The 19628-nt window shown below is 39.0% G+C and overlaps 1 protein-coding gene and 1 long non-coding RNA gene across 2 annotated transcripts in view; one reads left to right on the plus strand and one right to left on the minus strand.

Annotated features, from left to right (window-relative positions):
• The window catches only part of hykk.2 (hydroxylysine kinase, tandem duplicate 2), a 250973-nt gene that overhangs the window by 217764 nt on the left and 13581 nt on the right, over positions 1-19628 (minus strand). The window lies entirely within an intron of this gene.
• LOC127153271 (uncharacterized) lies at positions 10457-13190 on the plus strand. The gene is made up of 2 exons (XR_007825230.1): positions 10457-10581; positions 11990-13190. It is a non-coding gene; the product is annotated as an uncharacterized LOC127153271 (long non-coding RNA).

Genomic DNA, 19628 nt, shown 5'->3' on the forward strand with positions numbered 1-19628 from the left:
AGGGAATTTGTGACAGCCAGGGCATTCTGGGATGGTGTGTGCTGCCCATACACACCAAATAGCAACTCCCATCACAGGGAGTGCAGACAGATAGTCCAATACAGGCCAATACAGTTCAGATGAAGACTGGAGAAGAGACATGTCCACATATAAGTCATTATTCTCTGAGTTCATCCCCAGCAGTGGTGCAGTGGGCGGGGCTTTCCTCAATCTATACACAAGTCTGTTATACACACAAGTCAGGGGACAATTTAGAATGTTCAATTCACCTAACCTGCATGTCTTTGGGCTGTGGGAGGAAACCTGAGGACCCATGCTGACACAGGGAGAGCATGCAAACTCCACACAGAAAGGCCTTCTGTCCCTGCCTGGGATCGAACAAGGGTCCTTCTTGCAGTGCTAACCACCAAGCCACTGTGCCACCTGCTGTTTTCTGGTAGTTTCTGTACAAAAAATATTAACATGTACCACAGCAAGAGCAAGAGATCCTTCATTTCAGTCAGTTGTTTTATTTGCCATTTGGTTAATGCACTTGCAGAAAGGGACTGCTTACTCCAGTGTGATTAATGCCACATGAACACACCTTGTCATTATCAGAAAACTTTATTTTTATTTAACACCTTATTTTTCCTCTTCAGGCTCCTATATTGCCAACACGTTCTCACTCCCAACTCGTCACATATTGACGCTTGATCAGGACTCCTTGGTGACTCAGGGTACTCAAAGTACCCCTTTAGCGTAAAAGTTCGATGCACAGGGTCCTCAGTTGTTTTCAGTTGTCTTAATTGAATGGTTTGTATGCATTTGTAAGAACTAGAAACAATTTTATACCCAACCCTGTTCCTGGAGATCTACCTTCCTGCAGAGTTTAGTTCCAAACCTGATCAAACACACCTGTCTGTAATTATCAAGTGCTCCTTCAGATCCTAATGAGTTGGTTCAGGTGTGTTTGATCATGGTTGGAGCTGAACTCTGCATGAAGGTAGACCTCCAGGAACAGGGTTGAGCACACCTGACCTAAACCCACCCCTGCCCTAAACCTACCCACTTCTGAACAATATAAAACACGTGGCAGGCAATTTAAGTACAAAAAAAAAAGTACAGTCACAAGTATTTATTGACCATAAACAAGCAGTATAAAAGCATTACAAACAAATCCTGTTGCATGAGTCAAAAACAGGTTCAGTTTTATGATTTTTCTATAAAGTTTTATTCAAGATGCAGCAATTATTGTACTAAGTTTGACATTAAGGCGAGATAAAACAACACATGGTCCTATGTAATAAATTTCCTAAATGTTGGCATATTTCTGCAATGGTTTCTTATTTAAAGCAATGGAGGACCCTGAATGCCGAAAAATTATGCTAAAGTGGTACCCTGTGCATCAAAAAGTGACGCCAAGGTGTCCTGACCAAGCATCATTATGTGACGAGTTGGGAGTGAGAACGTGTTGATATTGCATAGCATACATACATATGTATATGTACTATATATTTTAAAATCCAGTTTAGAAACTGTTTTATACATTAGAAAACAGTAGTTTTCTTTAAAGCAGAAAGATCTTGTTTTGATCTCTGCTGCCACCTCTCTGGAAGAGGTGCATTTTTTCAAAGCAGTAGGAGAAACGTTCACATATTGCACTGGTTTTGTGCTTTGATAGCGTAGGATTTCTCAATATTTTTTAATATATTTAAAGATATTCTCCAGCATGCTAATCAAGGGGTTGATTTTATTTTGAAATTCCTTAAGTTCCTGTTCTATGTTTTGTCTTAATTTCTTCTGTTCTTTCCTGAAATTCCCGTAAACAACGCTAAGTCCGCCAGCTGCAGTTGCAGCTGCTCCTGCTACCCCTAATCCACTGGCAACAGCACTACCTTTTTTAGCTGGAGTACGCAGAAGATGAACTTAGACGTGATTCGTAGTAGTGATGGGAAGTTCAGATCATTTTACCGACTCTGACCTTTAAGTCTCGTTCAGCAAAATGAACAAACCTTTTTTCGGGTCATTTCGTTAATTTGAACAAAATCAGCGTGACACGTGACAGCCCCATAAGATGAACGAACGACTCGAAAAACTCGAAGACCTGAAACAGGTGAACTAATTCCAGTACAGAACCTAATAGGATGTTGCGCACATGCGACTGAACGAATCACTCCCCGAGACGACTTGTTCTTCGCGAGTCACATTAAAGATTCGTTCAAAATGAATGAATTGTTCAGGGGCGGATCTACCGGGGTGGCACGGGGTGGAAGTGCCACCCCACCTGCCACCCCGGAATTATCACAGAATAAAATATAAATGTAAGCAGTGTAACAGTACAAAATGTATCAGTGTCACACGTGTACCACATTGTCCCGCAAAATCTTTCAGCGTGAATGGATTTAATAGGGAAGATACGAAAACGCGAGTAAAACAAATGATAATCAGTTTAAACTAAAAGTTGCAGAACCTGATATAAGGTTCCTAACAACTTAACAAATATCCAGCGGTCAATGGATATTGATGCAACCAGAAATCGTGTTTTCTAACACGTATATGTGTCTGATTTTTACGCCGGGGAAAATAAATGAAGCAAATTTGCCTGTGAACTCATTTGGAAATACTAAATAGGTTTGTCTAAACCCTGGTTATCACTTATATCAGTGATGTATGTATAGTTTTTGTCAGGGTTTACAAACATCCAGTTATGAGTAGAATTTTAGATGGTAAATATTTAGTTCTTGACTTGTCAATACGGTATACAACAATACAATATATAGGATATGATTTTACTGCACAATTCACAATATTAACATGAAACAGCAATAACAGCGATTAATTTGCTTCTCTTTTCAGTAGCTTTCAGCAGTTTGTAAAAATACACCTCAGGTTTCTCGTCAAATCTCTTGGTACAGTCAATCACAAAGCTTGTTCTTGTTTTAGAGGTGTTTTGTGTGTTCTGTCACAGAATTCGCATTGAAACCAATGCTGCCACTCAGTAGGCGAAGCCGCAGCCACTCCAGTTGATGGTGACGTCACATGTGTGATGGAGCGGTGCAATTTTGAAAGCCAAACCCAAGCTTTTACCAATAAGACAATCTGACTACGCCACCCTAGGAACTACCCCAGGGAATAATACTCAAAAACCCCAAAAATTGAGCGAGTGATCAAACACACAGGTTCGGTTCCCTCAGAGAATTAGGCAGGAGACATGGGTAAAGTATAAAAATTACAAATGTTTATTAAAACAAAAATGTTTTTAAAAATGGTAGACACTAAAAATAATAAAAAAAACTAAAAAAAAACTGGAAAGCCCACTTCAAACCAAACACAAATTACAAACAGAGAAAAGAAGAGGTAATAATGCACACCAACTTTATATAACAAGTAAATAAACTGAACAAAATGATGGATACCAGCAGGGCTGAGGTTCCCAATGGCCGGATACAAAATGGAGTTTGGTTGTACAAGGACACACTTCCACGCACACACCACCGTGCACTCGGATCACACTACCAAACACTCAAAGTGCTACACAGCACACAATAAAGAAGAACCACCACCACCAAGAGGAAGACCCGTTCACGCGTGGGACCCCAGCTCCTGCAATAAATCAAAAATAAATAAATAAACAATAAAAAAATTGACTTCAAACAAAACACAGTATAGACATCAGTTAATTGATAGAATAACCCCACACAATGTGAGTATCAACCCCAAAGAAAAAGAAAAACAATGAAATGTTATAAGGATGAAATATTTGATTACAAGGTTATTAGAGAGCAACTTGGAGTCAGAAGTCAATGATAACAGGCAACTCGATCTGCATTATCAAATGAATATAAACATAAACCACCAACAAAACCACTAACAGAAAAGAAATGAAAAGTCAACCAAGGCAAATAAGCTTTACTTCCACAAAATTAAAGACAAAAGAAAACACAAAAAAAAAAAAAAAATAAGTTAACGAATGAAAAGAAAAAGGGGCAGAACAGTTCTTTTACATGTCTCTCAAAAGAATGAGATCGTCATACTCCCCAAAACAAATGCACAACATGAAGCGGGGCACTAAACGTCACGGCAAGGATCAAACACGGACAGTCCTCTTTCGCTAATGATGACGACGGCGTCTGTATGACGATACACTAAAAAATGCTGGGTTAAAAACAACCCAATTTGGGTTATTTTGGCAACCCAGCGCTGGGTGAAAAAGGGACGAACCCAACGCTGGGTTGTTTTGACCCAGCAAGTTGGGTTGATTTTTTGACCCAGCATGCTGGGTTGCTCTTTTTATGGTTTAAAATTACTACACTGCTAGGCTAAAATGAACCCAAAATTGAGCTAGGCATTAAATCTACAAATCTTGATCATTATAAAATCACTTTAACACACACAGAATGACTATCAAAAGATAAATGTTTATTAAAAACTACAACAAGAGAAAACATTCAAAAGTAACATGCATGTGAAAAGAAATGTAGAAAAAGTATGGCATTAGCAGGTACAGAGTTTATAAATGAAGCACTGAACATTTGCTGACTATTTTGTCTGGTGAATTTTGTATATTGTATAAAACTACTGTACAAAAACACTACTTTACAATAATTGTACAATTAGTTATTAGTTTTTTTTTTTTTTTTTTTTTTTTTTTTTTTTACACAAACTAAAAATAAAACCACATTAACACTGACATTATAACATTTAACACAAGCAAATGTGTGAAGTATTGTGAGCATGTGTATGAATGAGTGTGAACTCCATTTCTACTGAACACCACACAACAAGCATTTGACATTTTGTTTTTACAGACTATACACTTACGGTTTGTTTCATAGTCCATGATTGCATACAGAAAATGCATCACTGCCAATTTTCATTATCTCTTTAAGATAATTAATGCAGTCATGAAGCCCCATCAGTTCAGCAAAGGCGTGCAACATCTTTGACATTATCCAGGGCGGCCTCCTCCTTTAAACCACTGTTGCATCAGTTTGGGGGAAAGATCATTTCTCCTCCTTGTCCAGCATTCATCCCAGTCACCACCTGCTCTTCATCAGTGGCCTAAAATAGAAAAACATTTAAAAAAGAAAACATTTAGTTCAAATGTAACCATTTTCAAACAGAGGTGCATCCAATTCTGTAAGGATGGGTAACTAGACTGTTTTATTATTTCAACCATATTGTGTGGTTGTTTCTTGTCTTTGTCTACCACAGTGCTTTAGAATACTACAATAGCAGACAACGGTAAGCTCTCTTATGTTTCTGGCCTTTTAACCTCTACATAAAACATTCTTTTCCACTTTTACACAGAAATTATGACCTTTACTTGCCTTAAACCACCTTTCCCTCTCTTCTGAAGAAGCTGAGAATATCACCTCCTCACACAAGTAGGCTTCTGTGTTAACTCCAAAGTTGGTTTGAGTTCTGCAATGAAAAACATGGACACCAATGGTTTAAATAAAATGTGAACAAGTCATCATACTGTTCAAAATGTGAAGCAAACAGGCAGGAGACAACAGAAACATGTATATTCAAAAATAACTCACATCAATCCTGAAAGAATGAAGCTCTCCTATGTCTCCGGCTTTCAACATCTACAAAAAAAGTAAACATTCTTTTACTACTAGTCAAAAAATATATATAATATGGCATTATGACATTATGACCTTTACTTGCCTTATACTGTCTTTCCCTCTCTTCTGAAGAAGCTGAGGAGATCGCCTCCTCTCACACGCGGCCTTCCGTGCCGTTAACTCCAGAGCTGGTTTGAGTTCTGCAATGAAAAACACGCACATCAATTATTTAATTAAAATGTGAACAAGTAATCATACTATTTTTGCATCAAAATATTAAGTAAACAGGCAGAAGACAATGGAAACATTTATTTTCTACAAATAGCTCATATCAATCAAAAAAAGAATGAATCTATCCTGTCTCTGGCTTTGAACATCTACATAAAACATATTTTTACTCTTAGACAAATAAATAAATAAATCAAATAAAAGATAACATTAAATTACTACCTTTACTTGTAAAGCTAAATGCTTTCATTGGCTAATGACATGTAATGACGTAGTCAACTCCGTAAATAGGAAATGCGGTTGCGAGCATAGTTCAAGCTACGATTCATTCGTGATATTAAATATCTGTTACATATAAAATATTAAACAATATATTATAAATTCGTTAATTATCTACATGTGATATTAATAAATGGTTCAGTTGGCTAATGACATGTAATGACGTAGACACCTCTGTTAACAGGAAATGCGGTTAAGAGCACAGCTGAAGCTATATATATATATATATATATATATATAATATCATTCGTGATATTAACTTACATACAAAAATAAACAATATGTTTTCATTCATTATTTTGGGCAAAATTTCATTATTATTTCTAAGCAAGCATCCACTTCCTGCTTTCGATATGTCATATCTTTGTGCATTAAGAACTGTATATCGCAACGGTTAATGTTTATTTGAAAATTTAAATTATTTATGGGTTTTTATTTTTATTTACGCATTTACTTGTATTTAATGTTTTTTTTTTTTTTTTGTCACCAACTCAACACTAAAAGTTTCTTTGAAAATGTTGTCTTAGAATTATGAATTGATAAAGTGCCATTTTTATAAGAACTACATGACAGCTATTGCTTTGTTCTGATAACAAAACCTTCCACAATAAATTATGTGTACATAAGATAGAGATAAAATATAGAGATTACCTCATGTTAAAGAAAGTTGGAAGTCCAAAAGCGTTGGACTAAACAATATATGAAGAGGAATAAACTCAAAGAACATGAAGATAATGCAGTTTGAGTATTTCATTTTATTGGTCATACAAAATAGCAGTTTAACATCACTGTTTTATTAGCAGAGGCCCACCTGTTGTGTCTTCCATTGTTACCACATACGTTCAACATGTAATAATACACACACACACGAGGGCAGTCTAATTTTAACTACTTCACATCTCCTTATACAATCGCTCATTAGTGACATAATGAACGCACTGTTGTAATCAAACATTACAACTAATCAAATAAGACAAAACTCGTAGCTCAACTACTCACCAACGCAGCGGCGACAAACGAGTGGAAATAAAATCGCGCTGATAAATAAAATGACGCGTTGGCGTCATTAACCAATGATATAATTTGTGGGCGGGGCGACACATGTAGCCCTGCCCCACATGCAGCTCCACCCCGTTCTGCAGGCTGCAGCCAGGACCTTCTCGCTCCACTAAACTAGCGCCAAAACAGCACTAGAGCAAAACAATGCACTATAAAAATCAAAAATGCTGTATAAGTTAAGCACAAATCAATTTGAAATAACCACCTGTTAAAGCTCAGCGCGCTTACCTGCATCACACCTACTACGTGCTGATAGGTGGACACTGCTGTCAAACACTTAGTCCGGTCACACATGCATACCCTCTATAGTCTTTGTTACAAACGCACACACATGCAGTTCGCTCGCACGTTAGCATACGTGCTAATGTTGTTAGCATGGCTCTGATGATATTTTAGGACATGACGTGTGTTCAAGTATGGTGACCCATACTCGGAATTTGTGCTCTGCATTTAGCCCATCCGAGTGCACACACACAGTAGTGAACAAACACCCGGAGCAGTGGGCAGCCGTATTGCTATTGCTGCGCCGCAGTTGGGGCATCGGTGCCTTGCTCAAGGGACTCACATCAGTCGCGGTATTGAGGGTGGAGTGGAGAGAGCACTGGTTATTCACTCCCACCACCTTCAATCCCTGCCGGACCTGGGACTCGAACCCGCAACTTTTCCATTACAAGCCCGATTAGGCCACGGCTGTACCCAAAGTAGTTCTTGAAAAGAGATTTTTTTTTACAAACAAAATATCTCCCTTTGGAGTGGACTTTGAGATTTGTAACTTTGTAGGTCTTTTGTTAAATTATTATTATTTTTGTTTTTGTTGTTGTTGTTGTTGTTATTTAAAGTAATGACCAAGTGGCCAGCAGCAGACAGTGAGTTGATCATAGCCTATGTTAGATCAATTTAGCCTGGCCTAAAATAAAATCTATAGATATAAAACACTTCAAGCATATCACAGTGTTAGTTTAAACCAGGGTTATTCAGTTAGCTTCATTTGAGGGCTGGATCATTGAACTGAAAATCTGAAGGGGGCTAAGGATGTAGAAAAACATGAAGATAATATATTTTTAATAATAACGTATTTGTATTACGTAGCCTATTATTAATGAAGTAGTGATACAAATACTGCTACTGGTGTCTCTATAAATGCATTTCCCCTCAATTTCACCTCTTAATTATACACTGTAAAAAGTTTTCACCAGTTTCAACTTAAAAACGTAAGTTTAGCAGCTGCCTTAAAATTTTTAAGTTATATCCACTTAAAAGTAAAAGTCATTTCAATCCACAAGTTAAATCAACTTAAAAGTGCAAGTCATTTGAACTTATTTTACTGTAATGAGTTAAAATGACTTGTACTTTTAAGTTGATTTAACTTAAAATTTTATGGCAGCTGCTGGATTTGAAACGTGAAAACGTTTTACAGTGTAGCCATTCAACATTACAGTATAATTGAAAGCCATTATTGTTAACATTTGATAGGCTCTAAAATATATAACAACTTTTAATTCAAGTGATTTTAAGACAATCTTGACATAAGCCCAGATTTTGTATCTAATTACACAATTTAATTACATTTTAATACAATGTTTAAGTTTGACTGCATTGCTTATAAAATATAAGTAGATTCTACTAATTTGTAGACATATTTGAACCTGTGAATAAACATCAGTTAAATTAACTGGTATTATGAAATTTATCTCCTGACCACGCCTCCTCCACACCGGTGCTGCGAGTAACAACGCCATTTTGTCACTGTGATTGTGTATGAATTCAAGCTTTATTCAATTTCAATTTAGATTTAGATAGTTCTATTGATGTTCTTTTCTGCCATTTATCTTTTATCACGTCCCTTGAGAAACTCTTTGTGATCGGCAAAAAAATGTTCTTTGTCTAAACGACGGGACATTTCTCATCCGTTGCTAGCTAGTGTTCTTACTCGCCTGCGCTTGAACCCCTGACCGGCGAGTTCGACTAAAATTTTTTGCCTTTTTCTTTCAATGATTTCTTTTTCACTCGAGGAGCTGCTGTTTGTGAGGAGTGTAAATTTAGTTTTACTCCTACAGTAGCCGCGATTCCAGCGGAGGAAAGACGATGGTGGAGCTAATATGGTGAGTGCAGTACGTTAATTTACCACATTTAATTTAGACATGGCTATTGTTTAAAAAAAGCATAAGTTTTAGTTAATTGGCTGTATAAATACAAAGGCGGATGAATATACTTCTGTTCTATTTAGGTTCGTTTACGACTATCTTGTTTTGGAAAGAAGAAGAAATGGAAGAAATGCTTTGAAAGTGTAAGTATGATGATCCTAATAACTGTGATAAGAGAGCACCGCTGTTTACACATTATTCCCCTGGTTTCACAGACAAGGCTGAAGGCCATTCTCAGAATAAAATAACATGTTTAATAACATGACAAGCAGTCTTAACTGAAAATACCTTGTAATGACATATTTTAAAATATGTCAGTGCCATTTTCTTGTCTCAAGATGCACACCAGTAAAGTTTTTAAGGCATTTTTATAAAAGCTGTTTAAGTATCTTAATTTAACTAAGGCGTATAACTTAAGCATATGCTCATCAGTACGTGCGCTGAACTTGCTCACTGTTTAATCAATAGTCACGTAAAATGTATTTTAAACCTTTTTTTGCAATCCAAACATTTGACTTTATCTTATAGAAAATTGATGAGAACAGCAGTTGTGCAGTTGGGAGATTCAATTTTATTTTTCCTAAAACTGTTTAACTTTTTAGTGTTAATAGTATTAACACCTAACAATTAAGTATCCATGCACCAATATTAAAATTCTGGACAGGTTGGGAATTCAGTTATCTTGTCCACTTGAAAACTTGACCGATAAATCAACAGTACTGGAGTGTGTTTAATTGCTTTCCTGTGTACAATAATACAGATGAATTTCATGGTGGGTTCAGGCTGATCCACATAAAACAGCTGTTCTGCACCTAGTCTCACGTAGCCAGACTTTCACACTGATGGCAGAAGACTCTTGTTGTTGTATGGCCAGGAAAATATATCAGAGGAAAGACACAATTATGTAAATCTAAATCATTTAATTTACATAAAGAAAAAAAAAAGTATATACAATATAAAATATGAACATCGAAGCACATCGATGACAGAGCTTAAACTCACCTTTTTGAAAGGTTTAGAGACCAGATATTTAGGCTTTTGGTTATTATTTTCTTCTGCATATGAATTCTGTTCACTTGTATGCCATTATGGGATTCGTTTTATTTGCAGTGCTCATAAACAGACACTAGATGGCGCAGACAAATAATTGATAATTATTTATTTCTCTGTTAGATGGTGTTTTGTGTAAGAAGGTTCAAGTACTGCTTCACAATATACAGTATAGTCAGTCCAGTATAGTAAGTCGTGCTCAACTGCCCAAGATGTTATATCTTACATTGCAGATATTTCACTTTAAGTAAGAACAAGAACCATGGGAGGTAAGAAATAACAACAGCATTCATACAGACACTTGAGCATTAGTGGCTTGGTGGGCATAAAATTGTTTACTTTAGATTTTGGTTTTATACAGTAATCACCAAAAATAAGTTTATTAAAGTTTATTAACGGTTCTCAGTGTGTGCAGAATGAAAAAAATATTGTGTAAGAGTTAACTATAAGTTCATTCATTTATTTGTTTGTTAATTAATTTATTTATTTAACCAAATTTGAACATGCATTGGTAGATAATTCAAGCATGAATAAAATATTATTTTGCTCTAGAAAGAGAGCTAAATTTAAATCTTCCTTTAGTGTTTTTTTTTTTTTTTTTTTTTTTTTTTTTTTTTTAACTAAAGACTGAAAGGGGTCATTGGATGCTAAGTTCACTTTTACATGTTGTTTGAACATTAATGTGTGTTGGCAGTGTATGTACAAATCTACCCTATAATGATAAAAATCCATGCAGTGGTTTTTAATTAATTTGTAAAAATAATATTCCCTTTTTCAAATCGAGCCATTCTCAGATGCCTGTCATTTTGGCGTCACTTTGACAGAGGCCGCTCCCACGATAGTTGATTGACATGAGTGTCTTACCTCAGATCAGCTGTAACAGTCCGACCTCTTTGTTTCAATGCCAGAGCAGGGATGTAAGTTAGACAAGAATATCTCAGATTGAGTGATTGAGGTGTTGTGTTGCTGGATGTAATAATGAACATAGTGGTCGTCATTTACTCCCGACATCTGAGCCGCTGAAGATGCAGTAGATTACATTTGTTTGTGAAGGGAATGCGGCTCCCGATCTACATGTATCCGCCTATGTTCGCACGAATCATTCATGATCCAGCTGCACTTACAGCAGAAGGGAGTAAGGTTTTTTTTTTTTTTTAATGAATCTTTGTGATCGCCTTTCCTAATAACGTGCTAGTTAGCAAGTTTAGCGGCTAAACGCGGCTAAAGTAAACAGGCTCGTCCCTCCACAGAGAGACATAGAGAAGAGAGGGGCAGGGCAAACAGAGCTTATTTGCATTTAAAGCAGCCTCGACCAGAACAGGATGATTTTTGCAGAGCTGATTTTGGTAAGGTAAAAATGGAGAATTTTTAACCAAAGTATATTATAGACTTTTCATTAAGAATCATATCAACTTGTGGAAAATGGGCATCTGATGACCCCTTTAAATATTTGGGCTTGGTCATGTCGGTTTTTGCACACATTTTCAGTTTATAACATTACATTGGGCTTTTAAACAAAATCTGTGTAAGATTTCACATGTAAACTTACTCACTCTGCAACACTGCAATGAGAACGAAATTCATTTAATGTATGCATTACAATTCATTGTTTTCTATAAAACAAACACAAACACACAAAAGTATTTTTCTCTAATGACCTTGTACTTTTTCAAATAGCAAGTGAATCTAAACCTGACAGAAGGATTGCCCTTACTGGGGAAACAGGACGTGGAAAAAGCAGTGCTGGAAATACGATTCTCAGAAAAAAAGTTATTCCCAGTTAAATCTTCACCCAGTTCTGAAACAGCTACATCTGAATCACGTGATGGGATGGTTGGTGGAAGAAAGATCACAGTTATTGACACACCTGGAATCTTTGATACTGATTGTGATGAGGAGACTATCAAAAGAGAGATCATTAGTTCCATTGTTGATTGTGCTCTAGGTGTTGACGCTCTAGTCATTGTTCTTAAGGTCGAAAGATACAAAAAAAAAAAACTGTGGGTGGAGACTGTGGATAAAATTGTTGAGTATCTTGGAAAAAAAATCTTTAAACATGCAGTGATTTTGTTCACGCATGGTGAAGACCTAGAAGGTCAAACCATTGAGGAATTTGTGAAGAAGAATCCAAAACTACAAGACCTTATTAATGAATGTGGAGGTTACTGTCATGTTATTGACAGTAAATACTGGAAAAACAGAAGGAACAAAGTTCAGTTGAGAAATCTGCTGGATGCCATTGAAAAAATGATAGAAGAAAATGGCCCCTACAAAAATGAGGTGCTTCAGATTGTTAAGGAAAATATTGAAGATGAGATTGCGAATATAAAAGAGAGAAAAATATTTCTCCAGAAGAGAAATAAGAAAAGGCAAAGAAGAATGTTATTCAAAAACTTTTCATTAAGCTTGCAGGAGTGGCTACTGGGACACTGATTGGTGCTTTTCTGGGTGTCCGAGTTGTTGTGCCTTTACTGAAAACGGGCATATTACAAGAAGTGGTCAGTCCCATAACTGCATTTGCAATAAAAGCTACAGGTACCCGCATTGGAGCACCAGCTGTTATAGGAATCACTGCAGGTTGCACATTTGGAACTGCAGCTCTTGCAGGAGCGATTGGAGGAGGAATCACTGGATACAAAGCAGCAAAAGAAGCCGATTCTGTGGTTGATGCCAGAAATAAAGCAGCCAAAGCTAACTATGAAAATGCAGAAAAGGTTGTTGGAAAAGTAGAACAACTGAAATTTAATGTTCATTAGAAGTTACACTATATTTATTTGTGAAATTGTTCTGAATTTTCTTTTCCCTTTTTGTTTTCCTCATGTCAACAGAGCTTAAAAGCATAAATAGTTTTCTTATCTATACATAATTGCACCCTTTATCGTGGTTTTAAATGTGAATTTTGTACGGAATATTTGAATATTTCATATTGTATGAAACTGATCTGAATACGTGTATATTATATGATTGCTATGTGTCATGTTTCCTAATATCTCCTACTTATCTTATGACTTTTGTTTGTTGATAACAGAAAAGAAATGCTATCATTATATAAAGCTATGATTATATATATTCAGTCATCATGATTCTATAACTATTTAGAAATTATATGCAGGAGTAGAATCGCTATCATAAATGACAACTGCTATGTTAAGAAGCCAATAAAAAATTTAATACAAAATAAATCTGATTTGCTGTTATGTTAAATTACGAAACCTTTCATCTGAACAACTAAATGATTGAATAATTCTGTTGATTTGATATGTAACATTTCCTAAAAACTTACATTAAAATAAACAAACATCAAACTAGCATGATTGTGCATATAGGGAGGATTATAACATAACTTTTTTCAATTTACTTCCACTAGACCCATAAAGATTTAATAAAATAAATAAACTAAAATGATAAAATGAGACCAATGAGGCTGGTATAGAGGGTAACTTTTTTATTCTACTTAAATAAGGGAGTAAACAATTTTAAAGAAAATATTATAATTATGTTTCTATCTCTTTGTCATATGAAAATAATAGTTTTCAGCTGCAGTAATTAAAATAATCAACAACAAATTGGATTGTTGATAAATCACACCAAGAACATCCATCAGTTGTGACTTCACAGAAATGAATTTCAGAAATGAAAAGCAAGACCTTAAACATGAGAGTACTTAACATTAGCAAAAGCATCTGGCACTTATCTGCAGTGGTGGAAATGGCCAAAATTCACTTGGGGGGAGGTGGGGTGTAATTATAGTACTTTTCAGTTGTATTTAATCATAAAACCCTTTATAATCTATAATAACTTTAAACTTATTTCATATTTTCTCTAAACCTTCTTGGATATTAAGACAGGCACCTGCAATTATGGTCAAATTAAAGATTCTTTGTATGTTGTGTGCTCCTACTGAATAAATAAATAAATAAATAAATATTTAGGAACACCTGTTGATCACATGACAAAAATGAACCTTCCCATTTTCTAAAAAATCTAAATTAAACAATAAACTTAATTAAAATAATCCCATACAATCAGGAAAAATGTTACCAGTCAAATATAATCAGCAACAACAATTCACCTTCCCACACCACAAAAGAGAACAAATGTGACATTAAGGAATATTTACAGATTTTTTGACAAGATTCAGAGGTGGCATTAATGCATTTCATAATAATAGTTTTGAATATAGAAATATTTAATATTTAATTCAAGCTCTCTAAACTGCATACTGAATACATTATTTACATCTCTACACTTTGTTTGTTATAATGAATAACAAAAACTGCAATCACGATCTGCTGTGAGGACGCACACCGATAGAGAAGCATTTCTATTACAGTCTGCAGCTATTATGGCAAAAGACGGTATTGCGCAGCGAAACATATACAAACATCATGCTAGGTTTTAGTCTACATTGCGCTATACGTTTATGTGTAGAACTGGGATCGCTTTCGCATTCTTTTGAACGGATAAAATAGATCGCTCTAATTTCTAAATAAACAGCCAGTTGGAACTGAAACGCCGTTGTTGCACCAAATTTCGACTGCCTGACAGAATTCGATTGCCCTCTGCGTGCACGCACATGACGTCATTTGTTGATATTAGTGCGGCCAAATTAATTTAATTTAATATTCATTTTATTTAATTTATTTTATGTAGTTACTGCATCCTTATGTGGATAAACATTGTTTGTTGAATTTGTTAAGAACACACTGGTTTGTTTTATATTTTTGACATTCAATTATAAAATGATGAATAAAATAAATAATTTTTAAGAAATCATGTTTCTTGTTTAATATTTTTTGTAATATTTTCAACCGAAATTACGCCACAGAATGTTCAAGAAAGCGTTAAGAAAACGTCTTTTAGCCCTTTTTTAATAAATTGCATTGACTGCTCTAAACTGACATATCAATGTTTGAGGAGTGTAGGACACAGAATAGGACACATGCTTCTTCGATAACTGATTTATTTCATATTTGGGTTTATGCATATACTTCATTTTTTAAGATTAATTGTTTTTTTCATAGGCATTGTTAGATGCCAGTGTTTCCTGTCAGAACTATGCAAATATTTGATTTCAAAACCAGTATCATAGCTACTAAACTATTTCATGTTATGATTTCGGATCTGTATTTATCCAATGGCATAGATGTCTGAAAGTGGTTGTAGCCTATGTGAGTGCATATAAAATTTGGAGAGAGACAAATTTTGTAACTGCAAATCACAAATTCCACCACTGTGGAGTTTTGGTGGCATCTAATGGAAAAAGTTTGGTACTGCGCCCAAAAATCGTACTTAAAGCTAATTTTTTGAGGTATCAACCCTAAAAACGCCCTGGGTTACATATGTAACCCTAGTTCCTCGTGGGAACGAGACGCTGCATCAAGAAACGCTTTGGGAATGTGACCGTGCTCTGAACATATGTGTAATCCAGTCCAAAAGAGAGAGAGAGAGAGAGAGAGAGAGAAGCGTCACGGGCGGGGTGACGTAGAGAACCAGGAAGCTATAAAAGCATGTGTGGTGAATGCAGCCAGCAGCTTATGCCACAAGGAGCGCTGCAGGGATGCCGAAAGTATGGCTCAGAGACACAGTGTAACCCGGGCATCCATGATCCACCAACGTAGGGTCTGCCTAGAGGCAGGTTGACCCTTGTTATAGGGACCAAAACACACAAACAATTGGTCTGTCTTCCTCCACAGGGCAGCTCTGTAGACGTATGCATCCAGTGCTCGCAATGGACACATACAGTTAAGCTTGTGTTGTTCTGGCTCTCTGAAAGGAGGAGGACTGAAAGCTTCCAGCACAATGGACCATGGCACTGAGGAGGGCACCTTGGGGACGTACCCTGGTTTCAGGTGCAAGAACGCTTTGGCCATACCAGGCGCAAAGTCTAAATAAGAAGGGGCCACAGAAAGGGCCTGCAAGTCACCGACTCTCTTGAGAGACGAGATAGCAAGAAGAAATGCAGTTTTCAGGGACAGAAACCTGTCCGAAATCTCCTCAAGGGGCTCAAAAAGTGGTTTACAAAGAGCCTCTAAGACAACGGCCAGGTCCCACGTAGGGACGCGAGAGCATACTGGCGGCCTCAGCCACAGCACACTGCGGAGCAAACGTGACACTAGGGGGTGTCTACCCAACGAGGGGCTTTCAAGAGGGACGTGGAAAGCAAAAATGGCTGTCACGTAAACCTTTAAGATGGAGTAAGTTAAACCCTAGTCAAATCTAGCCTGTAGGAACTCCAGCACTGAACCTACTGGGCAGTGGACTGGGTCAAGTTGGCGTTTGCCACACCAAGAGATTCCACCTTCAAGCGTATATTTTCCTAGTTGAGGGAGCTGAGTTGAGAGACCGGAGGCTATGAGTTGGGCCACCCCCACAGCTTCCATAACTCCGGATGGGGGTTAAGAATCGTGCCCCCCGCCTGTGAGAGGAGATCCCTCCTGACTGGAATTTCCCAAGGAGGGCCGTCGAGGAGAGAAATCAGGTCCAAGAACTATACTCGGCCCGGCCTGAACGGGGCTACTAGCAGAAGTGAAATGCCGTCCCAGCACACTCTCTCCAGAACTCCTGGGAGCAGAGCAATCAGGGGAAATGCATACAGACGAAGCCTCGCCCACGTCTGTACCATGGCATCCAGTCCCAGGGGAGCTGGATGACTCAGAGAGAACCAAAGGGGACATTGCGAAGTCTCCTGAGTCGCAAATAGATCCACTTGAGCTTGACCAAACTGGCTCCAAATGAGCTCCACCACCTCAGGGGCTGAGGCCCATTCCCCGGCAGGACGTCTGGTCCCTGATTGAGATGCCCAGGAATATGAACTGCTCTGAGTGAGAGAAGTTTCCCCTGGGCACACAAGAGGATCTGGTGCGCCAGCCTGTTCAGGGGGCGTGACCGCAGACCTACTTGGTGATTGATGTAAGAGACCACCACTGTGTTGTCGGTGCGCACCAGCACATGATGGCCTCTCAGGTCTGGGAGAAAGTATTTTAATACTTGAAACACAGCCAGCATCTCCAGACAGTTGATGTGCCACGTGAGATGGCAACCGCTCCACAGACCATGGGCTGGGCCACCACTCATGATCGCTCCCCAACCGGTGAGGGATGCCTCCTCTGGGACCACCTCGATGGCCTCCTTCCTCAAGAGAGCGTTTACTTCTTGTTTGATGACCAGAGCCTGCTTGGGGCCCACAAGTGTGGGAAGAACCCCGTTGAAAGGAGGCGGCGGAGAGCCAAACTGAATTCTGTAACCTTTCTCTACAGTATGCAAGACCCATTGAGATACGTTTGGCAGAAGCTTCCACGCTGCCAGACGTTCTGCTAAGGGAATCAGCCTCTCAAAACTGACCTCTGGTGTTCTTAGAGTGGCTAGCTCAGTGCCCTGAAGCGGAGGACTGGCAGGGGACGACCGTTCTAGCTGTTTTGGAGACCTCTTTCAAGGCAGCGAGCCCCCCAGCCCCGCTACAAACTCAGGCAGATGCTGCGAGATGCGCTCAACGGGGTCCACTGTGCCCTGAAGCACTGGAGGTGCCAGGGTAAACAGACCGATCTCGTGAGGCCACTGAGGAGAGACGGACACCATGATTGGAGGTGGTGCCCGCTCTTCTGTGGTGTCAGGACTTCTTCACCGAGGCCTTCTTAGCCCGAAGAACGGCCCTCAGATCGATCTTAGGCTTCGAAGACCCCGGCTTAGAACGCGGCTGAGCCTCCCGATCCAGCTGTGGGGGAGCGCTGGAAGCGATGCTCTGTTTCTGTGTGTCCCGATACGTGGAGCTGGTACTGAGGTGGGGCTGCTCCTGCCCAGCAGCCCCAGAGCGAGAGAGGTGAGGAAGGAACCTCTGGAATGCCGCCGCCTGCTGCCATGCCTGTTGGTACCTGTCGACGACCGAGGTGACGGCATCACCGAACAGGCCCGAAGGCACCAGCGGGCCATCTAGGAGGTAGATCCTGTCCTTCTTTCTCATGTTGGACAGGGTCAGCCAGAGGTGTCTTTCCGCAGCCACCATAGCTGCCATAGACCGCCCAATGGTGCGGGCGGTCTCTTTGGTGGCATGCAGGCAGAGATCGGCAGCACGACGCAGCTCACTGACATCGTTTGCCTTCACTTTCTCGCCCTCGTCAAGCTCTTTCAGCAGATCAGCCTGATATGCCTGCAACACCGCCATGGTGTGTAGGCAGCCTGACCTGCTGAGTACCCTTTACCCAGTAAAGAAGATGTAGTTCTCAAAGGTTTACTGGGTAGAGCCGGGGCTTTCAGGGACGATGCAGCACCAGGGGACAGATAGCTCGCGAGCGTCTGTTCAACCCGGGGCATCGCCCTGTATCTGTGTTCACCCATGCCCACCACATTACTGTAGTTGACAGTAGATGGAGAGTGAACACGGGCCAAGGTTTTTTCCACAACCTCGACACCTCAGTGTGGAAGTCGGGAAAAAACGGCAAGCCCCGGCATAGAGGTGGTGGTTTAGATTTTAAAAATCTTTCATCTAGTTTGCTCTTTGGCCGCTCAGATAAAGTCTCGGCGGGCCAGTAAATTTTAATGTGGCTACCGCATGAGTCACCACCTGTAATAGCTCCTCGTACTGAAAAGACTGGGGGGTGTGTCCCCAGTCTCTTTGAGCAACTCTGTGTCCACGACGAAACACGAAGCGTCGAAGCGTCTCCTTGGGGGGAAGAGACCACCGAGCAGGCTTCTGACCCAGAAGGAGCGCTGGATCTGGTGGGGGAGGAAGAAGAAAGGGACTTTCTCGTCTCCATTTCTTCTACCAGTGATCCCCACGAATGCAGGCGCCACTCTGCCTTGGCAGAAGCGGGAACGCTGGTGAGAGCTCCCTTCTCAAAGAGAGCCCTCCGGAAGCGGAGCATGCGCAGCAAAAGCCACACACAATGCGGGCAATCAGCCCCCTCGAGAGCTGACGGCGCATGCTCCGCTCCCAAACAAACAAGGACCTCTAAGGACCTCAGAATAAGCGTAACTTTCCTTTATGCACAAGGGTTAAATTAGCACAGTCAATATGTGTTTGGATGGCATACTAATTAAAAAAAAAAAAAAAAAAAAAAAACTAAATCCCAATGTGGAAGGATTTGATGATTTTACAAAACAAATTATACAATGTAACGTTTTTTCCCACTGTGTAATTTCTATGTAATATAATGCTATGTGCAATCGATTCTGCTTATTTCAGATTTCTTATTTCTCATATAACATCAAATGTAATATTTCTACTACAGTAATACACGTGCTGAAATTATGTAGCCCTCCCAGCTCCACTGTACAGGTTCACAAGCACATCACAATCATGCTGGTGATAAAGAGTGTT

Source organism: Labeo rohita, chromosome 22 (genome assembly GCF_022985175.1).
Source record: "Labeo rohita strain BAU-BD-2019 chromosome 22, IGBB_LRoh.1.0, whole genome shotgun sequence".
Lineage (NCBI taxonomy): Eukaryota > Metazoa > Chordata > Actinopteri > Cypriniformes > Cyprinidae > Labeo > Labeo rohita.